The 15914-nt window shown below is 43.6% G+C and overlaps 1 protein-coding gene across 8 annotated transcripts in view; it reads left to right on the forward strand.

The window, feature by feature from the left end:
* Positions 1 to 15914, forward strand: part of pacs2 (phosphofurin acidic cluster sorting protein 2) — a 353460-nt gene that overhangs the window by 103313 nt on the left and 234233 nt on the right. The gene's annotated exons all lie outside the window — the stretch shown is intronic.

Consider the following 15914-nt stretch of genomic DNA (forward strand, 5'->3'; position numbering starts at 1 on the left):
ACTTGCGATGTGGTTCGGCAATGTGCGCGTAGTGTGGGACGAACTTCAGATAGAAGTTGCAAGTGCCAAGGAATGATGAAAGTTCTTTGGCATTGGTAATCTCCTGCATTCGCTGGATCGCGTCAATGTTGTGCTGTGACTCTGTAGCCCAGAATGTTTATTTCTTCAGCAGCGAATGTAGACTTATTGGCATTCAGTAATGTTCTGTGAAGCAAGTCTAGCCATAACTGTGTGAAGTCGCTGGTCATGTTCTTCCATTGTCCAGCCATGGATGACAATATCGTTAAGCAGATTGAGGGCTCCCTCTATGCCTGCTAGCATAGTTGTGACAATCTTCTGAAATGCATTTGGTGCAGAAGATAGTCCGTAGGGCATGTGTTGATACTGATACAGACCATCATGCGTCGTGAATGCGTGAGCAATTTGCTGTCCTCCGCTAGGGGTATTTGCAGGTGATTGTGGTGCATGTCGAGTTTCGTAAAAACTGTTGAGCCATGGAATTCTGAAGACAGTTCGTCGATGGTAGGAAGAGGGTCGGGGATGATGGCCTTGTTGATCTCTTTCAGGTCGATCCATAGGCGGATCTCCCCATTTTTACGCCAAGCAATGACTAACTTCGAGATCCAGGGTGAAGCGTTGATGCTCTCAATGATTCCCTGAGATTCGAGTCGCGTTAATTCTGCGGATACTTGGTCGCGAACCGCAAACGGGAGACGGCGAAGTCGCTGTGTAACCGGTTTGACGGAAGGGTCAATGCAGGGATGATGGCAGAATTTTGTTGTCACTCCAAACCCTGTGAAGATTGAGGGATACTGCTGGTCAAAGTCCAAAGTGTACACAGGTGTGCCATTTGGATCGTAAATTTTGAACCCAAGCTTATCAAAAAGGTCAACACCCATGAGGCTTCGTCCCTTCGTGACATGAAAGGAAAAGTTCTCCAATGTTATGTCCTTATAGTATATCGGGACAGATATGACCCCAAGTACCTCAATTTTGGAGTCAGAGTACACATGTAGAGCGGAAGTTGCGGGCTGCAGTTGACAGTGCGTGAAGCGGGTTTTGTATACAGCCTCGCTCAATATGGAGATTTTGGCTCCAAGGTCAATGAGGAGGCAGATGGGCGTGCCGTCAATGTTTACCTCACACTCCTTGAATTTGCCTGAACTGTTGTGCGAAATGTCACGAACGGTGTAAACCATACTGGGTTTATCACTATCGGGGTTGTCCACATGTCGAATATGCTGCGATGAGCGACAGACACCAGCAAAATGGTTCATTTTATCACATGCAGAGCATTTCTTCCCACTTGCAGGGCAGTTAGGACTCTTTGCTGAGTGTGATTTGTCCCCATAGTTAAAGCGTTGGAAGTTAGGGGTCCGTAGTGGGTCTCTGCTATAAATTCCGCTTTGGATAAACGCCTTACACATGGGCTGTAGCTGCAGTGTACTGCACAGGGGGAGCAGGGGATCTGATCGCTTTTTAATCAGAAAGCGCTGATTTGATTTGGATGGCATTGCTTTATACAATGATATTTTATCATCCTCCATTAGCAAGCGTTCCCAAACGCGGGGATCATTTGTTTTCTCAATAATTTGATCCTTGATCATTTCCTCTGTGAGTGCTCCAAAGTTACACGTAGCGGCCAGTTCAGTTAATGAAATGATGTAGTGTTTGATTGGTTCACCGTTCCCTTGCTCCCTTTGACGGAATTTGTATCTCTCCATCACGATACTTTTCTTTGGCCCAAAATATTTCTCGGACACTTACCGCTTTGTCGTAGGACTCCGTGGCTTCGATTTGGCCAAAGATGCATTGGCCTTCGGTGCCGAGGCAGTGGATAAGTATTGCACGGCGGCAAGCTGGTATTACATTGTCGCTGTCTAACCCACTCGCTGTGATGTAGGTAGAAAAACTTTTTATCCATCTCGGCTACAGAATTGGAGGCTCCCCGGGTGTGGAGCAAAGCTGGGGGGGGGGGGTTAGGGAGGTTAATTTGATTCATCCTCATCGGCAAATTATGTTGTGAACGTGTGTATAACTGACAAACTGAGCCAGGAGAAATGTAACTTAACTGCTTTTATACAGTCTAAAATAGTGTCCCTAACCGGCATGAACCAGCATGAGTCATCATCATAGGTGGTCCCTCGAATCGAGGATGACTTGCTTCCACGCCAAAAAGTTCACAGGTGTTTCAATGAGGACCTAATATTCCAGGTCCTGAACTACTTATTGAAGGGTGGAAGATGCCTGTGCTTGGATTTTTTTAATGTGTGGCCGTTGCACACCAGCCACCACACGGGCTTGACAGAGCTAGGTCTTGGTCCAATGGCAAGGATTAACCAAGACGACTGGAGATCAGCTCTGCTGCACGGACCTAGTGTGCACACATCGCAGTGTGGGCTGGCCCGTGCTGCCCCTGGGCTCTCGGCTCTTCTGGGCCTCGAACTCACACCTATCCTGGGCCCTGATCACGTCGCTCTATAATCTCTCGCCGCTCCTCCGCCCCGATCTTGCCGCTCCTCCGCACTGACTTCACCGCCTGAATACAGCAAATGTGAATAGCTCCCGCTGGGTCCTAATGCCCTTCCTGTGAGCTGTAACAAACAAATAAGAGTATGAGCACAATAATACCCAGTCAAGGAGTTAGAAAATTAAAGTAGTTGTATACTTGAAAAAAAAATCATGTCCTCTCACGTGAACCCGTGAGACAATTTTGAAGAAGAGCATGGGAGTTCTTCCCGGTATCCTGGCCAATATTTATCCCTCCATCAACATCACTAAAACAGATTATCTGCTCGTTATCACATTGCTGTTTGAGGAAGCTTGCTGTGTGCAAATTGGCTGCCTTGTTTCTTGCATTACAACAGCGACTACACTTCAAAAACTTCATTGATTTTTTTTAAGCCCTTCTCACTTCCCTGTCACGAGCTCATATCCTTCTATTCTGTTGAATGGGAAATATGCCCATTCTTGAACAGATATGACTACCTTGTTAGAGAATACAAAATATGGAACGTATATTCAGTTTTTTGTTATGTTAGAGACGCATTAGACTGGTCCTGATGCCTGGTGGCTCTTTCGCTTTTATTTCAAGCCTGGACTTATTTCTGTTGTGTAGTCAGCAAAGCTGATGGTGCATCTTCGTAATTCCCAAAAATATTTTTGGTCTAGCTGGGAAGCATTAATTCCATATTAACTGCATGACTCACTGAGTTACGACCAAATCAGTATTCTACATTTTCCATATATGTCACTGGCTGGGGAGCGTGACTGGTTTTGTGAGCTGGGGATTAGTGGTAAACTAGTCCCAATTTTTACAGTTGAATCATTCTGACCTCTAGCACATAGAAATCTGTGGTGAAAAGTGAATCCATTGTTATGGTCACTGTGGGTTACCAAATTTCCAGCATTAGAGACTAGTCATTGCTCACAGACGAGAAAAGTAATTACTGTGTTTCAAAACTCCAGCACAGCCTGTTCATCCATTTTACAAAATTTATACTTCAAAGTATTCTTCAAAGCAAGTTATCATAGAATCATAGAATGGTTACAGCACTGAAGGAGGCCATTCAGCCCGTCGAGTCTATGCTGACTCTCCAAGTCCCACTCCCCCGCTCTTTCCCCGTAGCCCTGCAAATTTTTTTTCTTCGCGTACTTATCCAATTTCCTTTTGAAAATCATGATTGAATCTACATCTGCCACCCTTTAGCATTGGCATGCCTATTATGTGGCACTTTATCAAATGCATTTTAAAAGTCCTTGTACACCACAACAACCAGATTGCCCTCATCAACACTCTCTGTTACCTCATCAAAAAAACTCAATCAAGTTAGTTAAGCACGATTCGCGTTTAACAAATCCGTGCTGGCTTTCCTTAACGTTTAAAATTCTGACGGGTTTAGACAGGTTAGATGCAGAAAGAATGTTCCCAATGTTGGGGAAGTCCAGAACCAGGGGTCACAGTCTGAGGATAAGGGGTAAGCCATTTAGGACCGAGATGAGGAGAAACTTCTTCACCCAGAGAGTGGTGAACCTGTGGAATTCTCTACCACAGAAAGTAGTTGAGGCCAATTCACTAAATATATTCAAAAGGGAGTTAGATGAAGTCCTTACTACTCGGGAGATCAAGGGTTATGGAGAGAAAGCAGGAAGGGGGTACTGAAGTTTCATGTTCAGCCATGAACTCATTGAATGGCGGTGCAGGCTAGAAGGGCTGAATGGCCTGCTCCTGCACCTATTTTCTATGTTTCTATGTTTCTAATCCATACTTGGCCAAGTGACGGTTAATTTTGTCCTTGATTATCGTTTCCTAAAGGTTCCCCACTACTGAGATTAAACTGACTGGCCTGTAGTTGCTGGGTTTATCTTTGCGACCTTTTTTGAACAATGATTTAACATTTACAGTTCCCCAGTCCTCTGGCACCAGCCCTGTATCCAAACAGGATTGGAAGATTCTGGCCAGTACCTCCATAATTTCCATCGTTCCTTCCCTCAGCATCATAAGATGCATCCCATCCACTCCTGGTGACTTAACTACGTACAGCCAGTTTTTCTAGTACCTGCTCCTTATCAATTTTTATCCTGTCCAGTATCTCAACTACCTCCTCTTTCACTGGATTTGGCAGCAGCATCTTTCTTGGTAAAGACAGATGCAAAGTACTCATTTAGTACTTCAGCCTCCATGCATAGATCTCCATTTCAATCCCTAATCAGCCCCACCTCTCCTCTAATTACCCATTTACTATTTATATGCCTGTCGAAGACTTTTTGATTCCCTTTTGCGTTAGCTGCCAATATATTCTCATACTCTCTCTTTGCCCCTCTTATTTCCATTTTCACTTAATTTCTGGTACTTTCTATATTCAGCCTGATTCTCACTTGTATTCTCAACCTGACATCTGTCACACACACCCTTTTTTCTGCTTCATTTTATTCTCTACCTCTTTCGCCATTCAGGAAGTAGTGGCTCTCGTGGGAATGTACCTCAGCTGTACCCGAACCATCTCCCCTTTAAAGGCAGCTCATTGTTCGATTACAGTTTTGCCTGCCAATCTTTGATTCCAATTTACCCAGGCCAGATCCATTCTCGACTCACTGAAATTGACCTTCCACCAATTAAGTATTTTTACTCTAGATTGCTCCTTGTCCTTTTCCATAGCTAGTCTAAAACGTATGATACTATGATCACTCTTCCCTACTGATACTTGGTCTACTTGACCCACCTCATTCCACAGAATGAGATCCAGCAATGCCTCCTTCCTCATTGGGCTGGAAATGTGCTGATCAAGAAAGTTCTTCTAAAAAAACACTCCAGAAATTCTTCCCCCTCTGTGCCCTTTACATTATTACTATCCCAGTCAGGGTAATTGAAGCCCCCATTATCACAATTCTATAGTTCTTGCACCTCTCTGCAATTTGCCTGCAAAGTTTCTCTAGATCCTTCCCCACTAGTTGGTGGCCTACAGAATACACCTAGTAGTGTAATGGCACCTCTATTGTTTCTCAACTCTAACCAAATATATTCTGTCCTTGACCCCTCCAGGACATCCCCTCTCTCCAGCACACTAATATTCTCAATCAATACTGCCACCCCACCTCCTTTCTTTCCTTCCTTATCTTTCCTGAACATGTTAGATCCAGGAATATTTAGTACCCAATCCTGCCCTTTTTTGAGCCAGGCTTCTGTAATTGTCACAATCTCATATTCCCATGTGTCTATTTGTACCTGCAGATCACCAACTTTATTTACCACATTTCGTGCATTCACACACTTGCACTGTAAACCTATCATAGATCTTCTATTCTCGCTTAGTCGGGCCACACTGACTAGCATACTATTTCTTATTCTAGAGCTATCTATCTCTCCCAATACTTTGCGCACCTTGTTTCTCCTTTCTAATGCTACATCCTGGTGCCCAGACCTCTGCCAAATTAGTTGAAATCCTCCCCAACAGCACTAGCAACTACCCCAACCTCCCCGTGAGGACATTGGTCCCAACTCCGTTGAGGTGCAACCTGTCCGGCTTGTACAGGTCCCACCTCCTCCAGAACTGATCCAATGTCTCAGGAATCTAAAACCCTCCTCCTGCCCCATCTCTCCAGTCACACATTCATCTGCTCTATCCTCCTAGTTCTGTACTCACTAGCTCATGGCACCGGGAGTAATCTGGAAATTACTACCTTTTGAGGTCCTGCTTTTTAATCTTTTTCCTAGCTCCCTAAAATCTGCCTGCAGGACTTCATCCCTATTTCTACCTATGTCGTTAATACCAATATGGACCATGACCTCTGGCTGTTCACCTTCCCCCTCAGAATGTTCTGCAGTCACTGTGGCACCAGGGATGCAACATACCATCCTGGAATCACATCTGCGGCTGCAGAAGCACCTGTCTGTTACTTTGTCAAAGTCTTTTTGTTCCCATAACGATTGGATATGTATATGGTTATATACTTGGAAAGGAAAGCTTTGCAGAGCTATGGGGAAAGAGCAGGGGGCAATGGGACTAATTGGGTAGCTCCTTCAAAAAGCTAACATTGGCATGATGGGCTGAATGGCCTCCTTCTGTGATTCTATAACATTGTCAATTAATGGCCAGGAACTCAATCGAAGAGGTTTACAGCGAGTGATTTTCAATTTAATCAGTACGTATTGGATTTGAAGTACCGTGGATCAATATTTTCTATCGTGCTGTAGAATGCAGTTGCAGAGCAAACCTGCTGTGCAGCGCTTACTGCAACATCGCTGGGAGCACAGAATGGCGCCAGAACATTGATCCGCTCTTTGACAAGTAATTATTGATCTGAGCTGCTAACTCCCTGACTCATCTGTCTTACTGGTAAATATTATTGTGTTTGCGTATTTAGAGTTAATTTCATTTCAGGAATCCAAAGAACAAAAGTTTGAGACGACAGCCAAGGTAATATTTGGTGGTGTAACAAAATATTATTGGTAGATGTATTTCAAAAAATGTTGCTCCAACTGCATAGTCTTTCATTACATTTAAAAAGAAAGACTTGCATTTTCATAGCGACTTTCACGATCGGGGCATACCTAAGCACTTTACAACCATTTAATTCCATTAGAAGTGCAGTCACTGTTGTAATGCAAAAGCCAAATTGTTTACAGCATGCTCCCACAAACAGCAATATGATAATGATGATAATGACTAGGTAATCTGTGTTAGTGATGATGATTGAGGTAAATATTGGCCTGCTCCTCTTCGAATAGAGCCATGGGATCTTTTACATTCATCTGAGGGGCAAACAGGGCCTCGATTTAATGTCTCATCCAAAAGACGGCACCTCAGACAGTGCAGCACTCTCTCAGTACTGCACTGGAGAGTCAGCTTAGACTTTGTTCTCCAGTCTCTGGAGTTGGTCTTGAACCCCTCATCCTTCTGACTCCGAGGCTGAGCCAAGACTGACACAATTTAAAATAAACCCTTAGTTCATTGGTAGATTAAATCTATGGTGGTGTGGTTCTGAATTCACAAATACCAGGAATATCTCAGACTTGATATTTGGTAAATTAGCCAATCTATGAACATGTGAAAGAAAGGTGAGAGAAGACTATGCTCACCCTATCTGTTTAACCTTGTTCACTATCCTTGGAGAAGCTAAATACTAGAGGTTCAACAAAGCCTTTGAGAGATTCTTCCCGGGCACTCTAGGGCAGTCATGAAGGTCCCAGACCACAGTAATGCACATCACTATATATACTTGACAACTGTCCTCAAGAACGTAGAACTGCACAGAAATAGAAAAGACCCAATGCATTTGTTAGAGCAGTTTCAAAGACCACTGACTGACTTCCTCCCCAACCTTTTCTCACATAGCCTTCAATTGCCCTGTCTACCAAAAATGTATGTATTAGAAATCTTCAAATCTGCATCAAATTGTCTAATGACCCCTTGTGAGCAAAACACAGGATGACAGGAGGGAGGGGAACAGTGGTCTGTATGCGGACGTGGTATTTCTGATGCTATAATTCAACACTTGATTGGAATCTGAATTTGACTCATGAGCATTCCCATTCTTACTTCCACTTGTCTCTCTGTGGTATCAGCCCACAGCTGCAAGAAGGATAATTCAAACAGGTAGCGAGGCAGAAAATCAGGGCAAAAGTTACAAAGGATTTGTGTATGTTTTTTGTTAATAAACTTGTTTAAGTATTTTGTGTGGTTTATTCCTGATTATTATGATTGCACAATGTGATTTTGTTTCTGGAATGCATAAATATTTATATTGTATTTTATTTTGCAGACGTATGGTCTGTATTTATAACTTTGATAGCATGTCATCTTAATACCTTTATCAATTGTTCACCACTCTCATCGAGTTGGAAGGTTGTGGGTTCAAGTCCCGCTTCAGAGACTTGAACACAACATCTAGGCTGACACTTGTGTTGCACTGAGGGTGTGTTGCATTATTGGAGGTGCCATCTTTGGGATGAAATGTGGTCCGCTGCCCTACGTTAAAGATCCCATGGCATCAATGTTCCCTTTAAGCTGCGCGGCCACACAGTGCTCTTCTGAAGGCCCTGCGCAGCCAGCTTTCCGACTTTTAAATAGAAAAAATGCAAATGCACATTATTTTGAATGGGCCGGCAGGCCGTTAAAGGGACCACACAGCCCCACCCCCCCCCCCCTCCCCCCCCCAAAAAAATTTTTTTTTACAGGGAATATTGCATTGGCACTATTTTGAAGAAGAGTAGGGGAGTTCTCCCTGATGTCCTGGCCAATATTTATATCTCAACCAACATCACGAAAACAGATTATCTAGTTGATACCTCATTGCTGTTAGTGGGACTTTGCTGTGCACAAATGGGTTGCCGCGTTTCCTACATTACAACAGTGACTACACTTCAAAAGTACTTTATTAGCTGTGAAATGCTTTGGGGCATCCTGAAATCATGAAAGATGCTGTAGAAATGTAAGATCTTTATTTCTATCTCCTTGCTGATGTTGAGGCATTGCACTCATTCTGAATGCAGAAATTGGCTTCAAAGTCCAATTTTGCTGAAATAAAAACAGAATGCTAGAAATCTCAGCGGGTCAGGTGCATCTGTGGAGAGAAAAACAGAGTTAACATTTCGGGTCGACGACCCTTCGTCAGAACTGTCGAATGTTCGAAAAGGGCACATTTTTAAACACGGGAAGGGGAAGAAAGAACAAAAGGGAAGATCTGTGATAGGGTGGAAGGCAGGAGAGATTAGAGAGACGAGGGATATTGGGCCGAATTAAAATGATAATGACAGAAGTTAGAAAAAGGTTAATCTGGATAGTGTGTGAATGGCGAGGTAATGATCAGCTGCCATTAGAGACAAAGCGAAAAAAAAAATGATAGGATGGGATGGATGGGGTGGGGTGGGGGAAGAGAGCCAAAGATGGGCAGAGGTTATGCTCTGAAATTGTTGAACTCTATGTTGAGTCCAGAAGGCTGTAAAGTGCCTAAACGAAAGATGAGATGTTGTTCCTCGAGCTTGTGTTGAGCTTCATTGGAGCAGTGCAGGAGTCCGAGGACGGAGATATCAGAGTGGGAGTGCAGTGGAGAATTAAAGTGACTGGCGACCGGAAGCTCAGGGTCACACTTACAGACTGAACGAAGTTGTTCGGCAAAGCGGTCATCCAATTTTGCTGAATCATGCTGTTGCTTATGTGACAAACTTCCTGCACTTTTTAATCACTGATCCCTTGTGTTGTCCTCAATAAATCTCCAGAAGTGTGCCTTCCCCACCCCAAGCAAACCTATTGGTGCTACCTGTGTTGGAACATCCCGAGAAAAGGAATGAAGTGTCTGATCATCCGGTTAATGATCTTGCAATATGCTTACGTCAAGTTCTATCTGAGCTGGTTTGCCGCACAGTGACCCCATATAACTGAGAAACAATTTGCTGAAATAGAAATCTCCCATTCTGTATTGGAGTGGGGAAAGTAACGATTAATGTGGCGACCAGGACTGTTTCTGGCAATTGGCTGGCATAAACTGAATAGCACACAACACAGCAGCTTCTGAGACCGGCGTTTGTCCCATCTTCTACAGGAAGAACAGAACTGAGAAAACTGCTGCTGCTCAGTAATTTTAAGGCATCTGTTTTAAAAGTTGCCAGTCAAATGAGTGCACAATAACGATCGTGCATTTGTATAGTGCCCTTGGTGTAAAATAAACAAAGACTTGGATTTATATAGCGCCTTTCATGACCTCAGGATGTCCTAAAGTGCTTTACAGCCAATTAAGTACTTCTGAAGTGCAGTCACTGTTGTAATATAGGAAATGTCCAGTTTGATCACAGGAAGCTCTCACAAATAGCAATGAGATAGATGATCAGGTAATAATTTTTTAGTGATGTTGGTTGAGGGATAAATATTGGCCCGGACACCAGGGAGAACTCCCCTGCTTTTCTTTGAATACTGACATGGGATCTTTTATGTTCACCCGACGGAACAAACCTCTGTTTAATGTTTCATCTGACAGTCAGTACTGCACTGAAGTATCAGCCTAAATTATTGTGTTCGTGCCTTTGGAATGGGACTTTAACCCACTATCTTCTGAAAGTAGAGGCAAAGGTTACAGGTTTCTTAGTTAACAGTGTGTAGGGTCCAAGTTCTTGGGCAGTACTAGTTGCCAGCCATTGTCTTTTGATTGTTCTCAATTTACCTAATTCAAGTCAAATTCATTGATTAATCTTTGTATTACTTCTTGAAATGAGCTAAATGCCTTTTTACAAGTTTTGAGCCTTTATTCCTCTCAGCAGTAAAAGTTTCCTCCTCAGAACATAAGATAGGAACAGGAGTAGGCCATACAGCCCCTCGAGCCTGCTCCGCCATTCAATAAGATCATGGCTGATCTGATCATGGACTCAGCTCCACTTCCCCGCCCACTCCCCATAACCCCTTATCCCCTTATCGTTTAAGAAATTGCCTATCTTTGTCTTAAATTTATTCAATGTCCCAGCTTCCACACCTCTCTGAGGCAGTGAATTCCACAGATTTACAACCCTCTGAGAAGAAATTTCTCCTCATCTCTGTCTTAAATGGGCGGCTCCTTATTCTAAGATCATGCCCTCTAGTTCTAGTCTCCTCCATCAGTGGAAACATCCACTTTATCAAGCCCCCTCATAATCTTATACGTTTCGATAAGATCACCTCTCATTCTTCTGAATTCCAATGAGTAGAGGCCCAACATACAAAACCTTTCCTCATAAGTCAACCCCCGGAATCAACCGAGTGAACCTTCTCTGAACTGCCTCCAAAGCAAGTATATCCTTTTGTAAATATGGAAACCAAAACTGCACGCAGTATTCTAGGTGTGGCCTCATCAATACCTTGTATAGCTGTAGCAAGACTTCCCTGCTTTTATACTCCATCCCCTTTGCAATAAAGGCCAAGATTCCATTGGCCTTCCTGATCACTTACTGTACCTGCATACTATCCTTTTGTGTTTCATGCACAAGTACCCCCAGGTCCTGCTGTACTGCAGCACTTTGCAATCTTTCTCCATTTAAATAATAACTTGCTCTTTGATTTTTTTCTGCCAAAGTGCATGACCTCACACTTTCCAACATTATACTCCATCTGCCAAATTTTTGCCCACTCACTTAGCCTGTCTATGTCCTTTTGCAGATTTTTTGTGTCCTCCTCACACATTGCTTTTTCTCCCATCTTTGTAATGTCAGCAAACTTGACTATGTTATACTCAGTTCCTTCATCCAAGTCGTTAATATAGATTGTAAATATTTGGGGTCCCAGCTCTGATCCCTGCAGCACCCCACTAGTTACTGGTTGCTAACCAAAGAATGAACCATTTATCCCGACTCTGATAGTTAGCCAATCCTCTATCCATGCTAATATATTACCCCCAACCCCGTGAATTTTTATCTTGTGCAGTAACCTTTTATGTGGCACCTTGTCAAATGCCTTCTGGAAGTCCAAATACACCACATCCACTCTTTTTCCCTTTTATCCACCCTGTTCGTTACATCCTCAAAGAACTCCAGCAAATTTGTCAAACATGCCTTCCCCTTCATAAATCCATGCTGACTCTGCCTGACCGGATTTTGCCAGATTGTCCTGCTACTGCTTCTTTAATAATGGACTCCAACATTTTCCCAACCACAGATGTTGGGCTAACTGGTCTATAGTTTCCTACTTTTTGACTGCCTCCTTTTTTAAATAGGGGCATTACATTTGCAGTTTTCCAATCTGCTGGGACCTCCCCAGAATCCAGGGAATTTTGGTAAATTACAACCAATGCATCCACAATCCCTGCCCTACTTCTCTTAAGACCCTAAGATGCAAGCCGTCAGATCCAGGGGATTTATCTGTCTTTAGTCCCATTATCTTACTGAGTACCACGTCCTTAGTGATTGTGATTGTGTTAAGTTCCTCCCCCCCACCCCGGCTCCTATGGCCCCTTGACTATCCGCTGTTGGAATATTGTTAATGTCCTCTACCGTAAAGACTGATACAAAATATTTGTTCAGAGTTTCTGCCACCTCCATGTTCCCCATTACTAATTCCTCGGTCTCATCCTCTAAGGGACCATCATTTACTTTAGCCACTCTTTTCCTTTTTATATACCTATAGAAACTCTTGCTATCTCTTTTTATATTTTATGCTAGTTTGCTTTCATAGTCTATCTTCCCTTTCTTAATCATTTTTTTTAGTCATTCTTTGCTGGCTTTTAAAAGCTTCCCAGTCTTCTGTCCCACTAGTTTTGGCCACTTTGTATGCCCTTGTTTTTAGTTGGATACCGTTCTTTAATTAGCCACGGACGGCTATATCTTCTCTTACACCCTTTCCTCCTCCTCACTGGAATATATTTTTCTTGAGAGTTGTGAAATAGCTCCTTAAATGTACTCCACTGTTCATCAACCATCCTACCCTTGAATCTATTTTCCCAGTCCACTTTACCCAACTCTGCCCTCATACCTTCATAGTCTCCTTTATTTAAGATTAGTATGCTGTTTAGAGATCCAACTTTCTCACCCTCCATCTGAATTTGAAATTCAATCATGTTATGATCACTTATTCCAAGGGGATCCTTTACTAGGAGATTGTTTATTAATCCTGTCTCATTACACAGGACCAGATCTAAGAGCCTGTTCCCTGGTTGGTTCTGTTACATATTGCTCAAGGAACCCGTCCCTTATGCACTCTATGAACTCCTCCTCAAGGCTATCCTGACCAATTTGATTTGTCCAATCAATATGGAGGTTAAAATCACCCATGATTATTGTTCCCTTTTTACAAGCCCCCAATATTTCCTGGTTTATGCTCTGACCAACAGAGTTGCTACTATTAGGGGGCATATAGACTACGCCCACCAGTGACTTTTTCTCCTTATTGTTCCTTATCTCCACTCAAACTGTTTCAACATCCTTATCATGTGAGCCAATATCGTTTCTTACTATTGCAGTGATTCCATCCTTTATCAATAGAGCTACCCCACCTCCTTTTCCTTTCTGTCCATCCTTCCAGATTGTCAAGTACCTCTGAATATTTAATTCCCAGTCCTGGTCACCTTGCAACCACGTCTCTGTAATGGCTATCAGATCATACCCATTTGTCTCAATTTGTGCCGTCAACTCATCTATTTTGTTACAAATGTTACGTGCATTTAGACAAAGTGCCTTTGTTTGTTTTTTTTTTTACCCTTTTTTTCCTGCTTGTTTCCTCTCTCCTTCAAACTCACTTTCTTTATTTTTGCTTTCTAATTCCAGCTTTACTCCCCTCCCTACTGAATCTATTTTCAGGTTACCATCCCCCTGCCAAGCTAGTTTAAACCCTCCCCAACAATATTAGCAAATGCCCTGCATGGATATTGGTCCTGGCCCTGTTGAGGTGCAACCCATCCAGCTTGTACAAGTCCACCTCCCCCAGAAGTGGTCCCAATGCCTCCTGCTTGCACCACCTCTCCAGCCACATATTCATCTGCTCTATCCTCCTATTTCTGTACTCGCTAGCTCGTGGCACTGGGAGTAATCTGGAGATTACTACCTTTTGAGGTCCTGCTTTTTAATCTCTCTCCTTGCTCCCTAAACTCTGCCTGCAGGATCTCATCCCTCTTCCTACCTATGACATTGGTACCGATGTGGATCACGACCCCTGGCTGTTCACCCTCTCATCCCAGAATGCCCTGCAGCCGCTCCATGACATCTTTGACCCTGGCACCAGGGAGGTAACATACCATCCTGGAGTCCCATCTGCAGCTGCAGAAACGCCCGTTTGCTCCCCTGACTAACGAATCCCCTACCACTGTAGCTCTTCTATTCTTTCCCCCCCCCCCCCCCCCCCCACCCCGTGCAGCTGAGCCACCCGTGGACTTGGCTCTGGCTGCACTCCCCAGAGCCCCATCACCCTCACCGGTACTCAGAATAGAGTACCGGTTGGAGAGTGAGATGGACTCTGGACTGCTGCACTATCTGCCTAGTCCTCCTCTTCTGTCCAGGGGTCACCCACTCCCTATCTGCCTGCACATTCTTAAGCTATGGGATGACCACCTCTAGAAATGTGCTATCCATGTTGCACTCAGTCTCATGGATGCACCGCAGTGACCCCAGCTGCCGCTCAAGCTCCAAAACACGGAGCTCGAGTTGGTGCAGCTGGAGACATCTCCTGCATACATGGTCGTCCCGGCCGTGCAAAGCATCCGGAACTTCCCACATGCCACAGGATGCGCAATCCATGGGACTGAGCTGCCCTGCCATCCCTCTAGTTACACTCGCAGCTATCAAGTAGGACTAAACTCTAAACCTTAGCACAACACACTCAGCCGCTACTCAGCAAACAGTCGAATTAATTAACTGGCTCTCCTTAGATAATAAAGATCACACATATTTACTGGCAGATCCTACTTACAACAATGCCAAAAGTTTCCTACTGAAAAGAAAAAGAAAAATACTCACTAATCCACCAGCCAATCACTTACCCGCTTGGCTGTGACGTCACTTCGATTTTGATGTTTTTAAACTGCACCAGCTGGCTCCTCCTGACTCTCGGGCCCTTTTATCTAGGCCTCGACCTCCTGCTTCCGTTCCTGTGGCTCCTCCCGACTCTCGGGCCCTTTTATCTGAGTATCTCATGTTTTTAGATACTTTAATGTTGTCTTTCCTTTAGATTTGTTGACACAATGTTTCAAAAGTTACTCACCACTTTGTTGAGTCAAAGTTTTTCAGAACTTGTCTGACTTATTTATTCCTTACCAAAAGCTGCGCTTGGAACTTTTCTGAACTAAATTGATACCGATAAGGAATATAAAGAACAACTTTGATCATGGTAGGAAGCTGTTCATTGAGGTTAGAGAGAACCAGAACAGGATACAAAGGATCAAAAAAAATAATGCTATTGCTGAAAATCTGAAATCTAAGCAGAAATTGCTAGAAACACTCAGCAGCTCAGGCAGCCTCTGGAGAGTAACAGAGTTAATGTTTGAGGGCACTGACCTTTCATCAGAATACAAAGGATCATTGGGGGAAAAAAGAAAAGGTGGAAGAAAAATAGCAACTGAAGATTGGGCTACATTGATGCGGGTGTGGGGTGGTGATTGTTGGTGATGGAGGGCGGGACATCGACCCTTCCTGGAAGTGTTTGTTTATGGATGTTTGGTGTGGACAGTATAGGACTTGGTTGTGATGCCTTCTACTGTTTTTTTTTTAAAAAGATCCGACCAACATTGGCGATCTAGGCTAATGCATGAGGAATGACCAGTTGGCTGATTCAGATGACTGACTGCTCCTGCCCATAAAATTGTAAGACAGAATAGAACAACAATTACCACAGGCAGTATTAGATGTTTCGCTCTATGGGGAAAATGAGCATCACTGTCATAATGCTAATGGTGGGTAACCTGGTAGAGGAGTCAGATATGGGCCGAAAGTATTTTCCATAGTTCTAAGCCAAAGTAGTCATCTTGCT

This window comes from Pristiophorus japonicus, chromosome 4, assembly GCF_044704955.1.
Source record: "Pristiophorus japonicus isolate sPriJap1 chromosome 4, sPriJap1.hap1, whole genome shotgun sequence".
NCBI classification, from domain to species: domain Eukaryota; kingdom Metazoa; phylum Chordata; class Chondrichthyes; family Pristiophoridae; genus Pristiophorus; species Pristiophorus japonicus.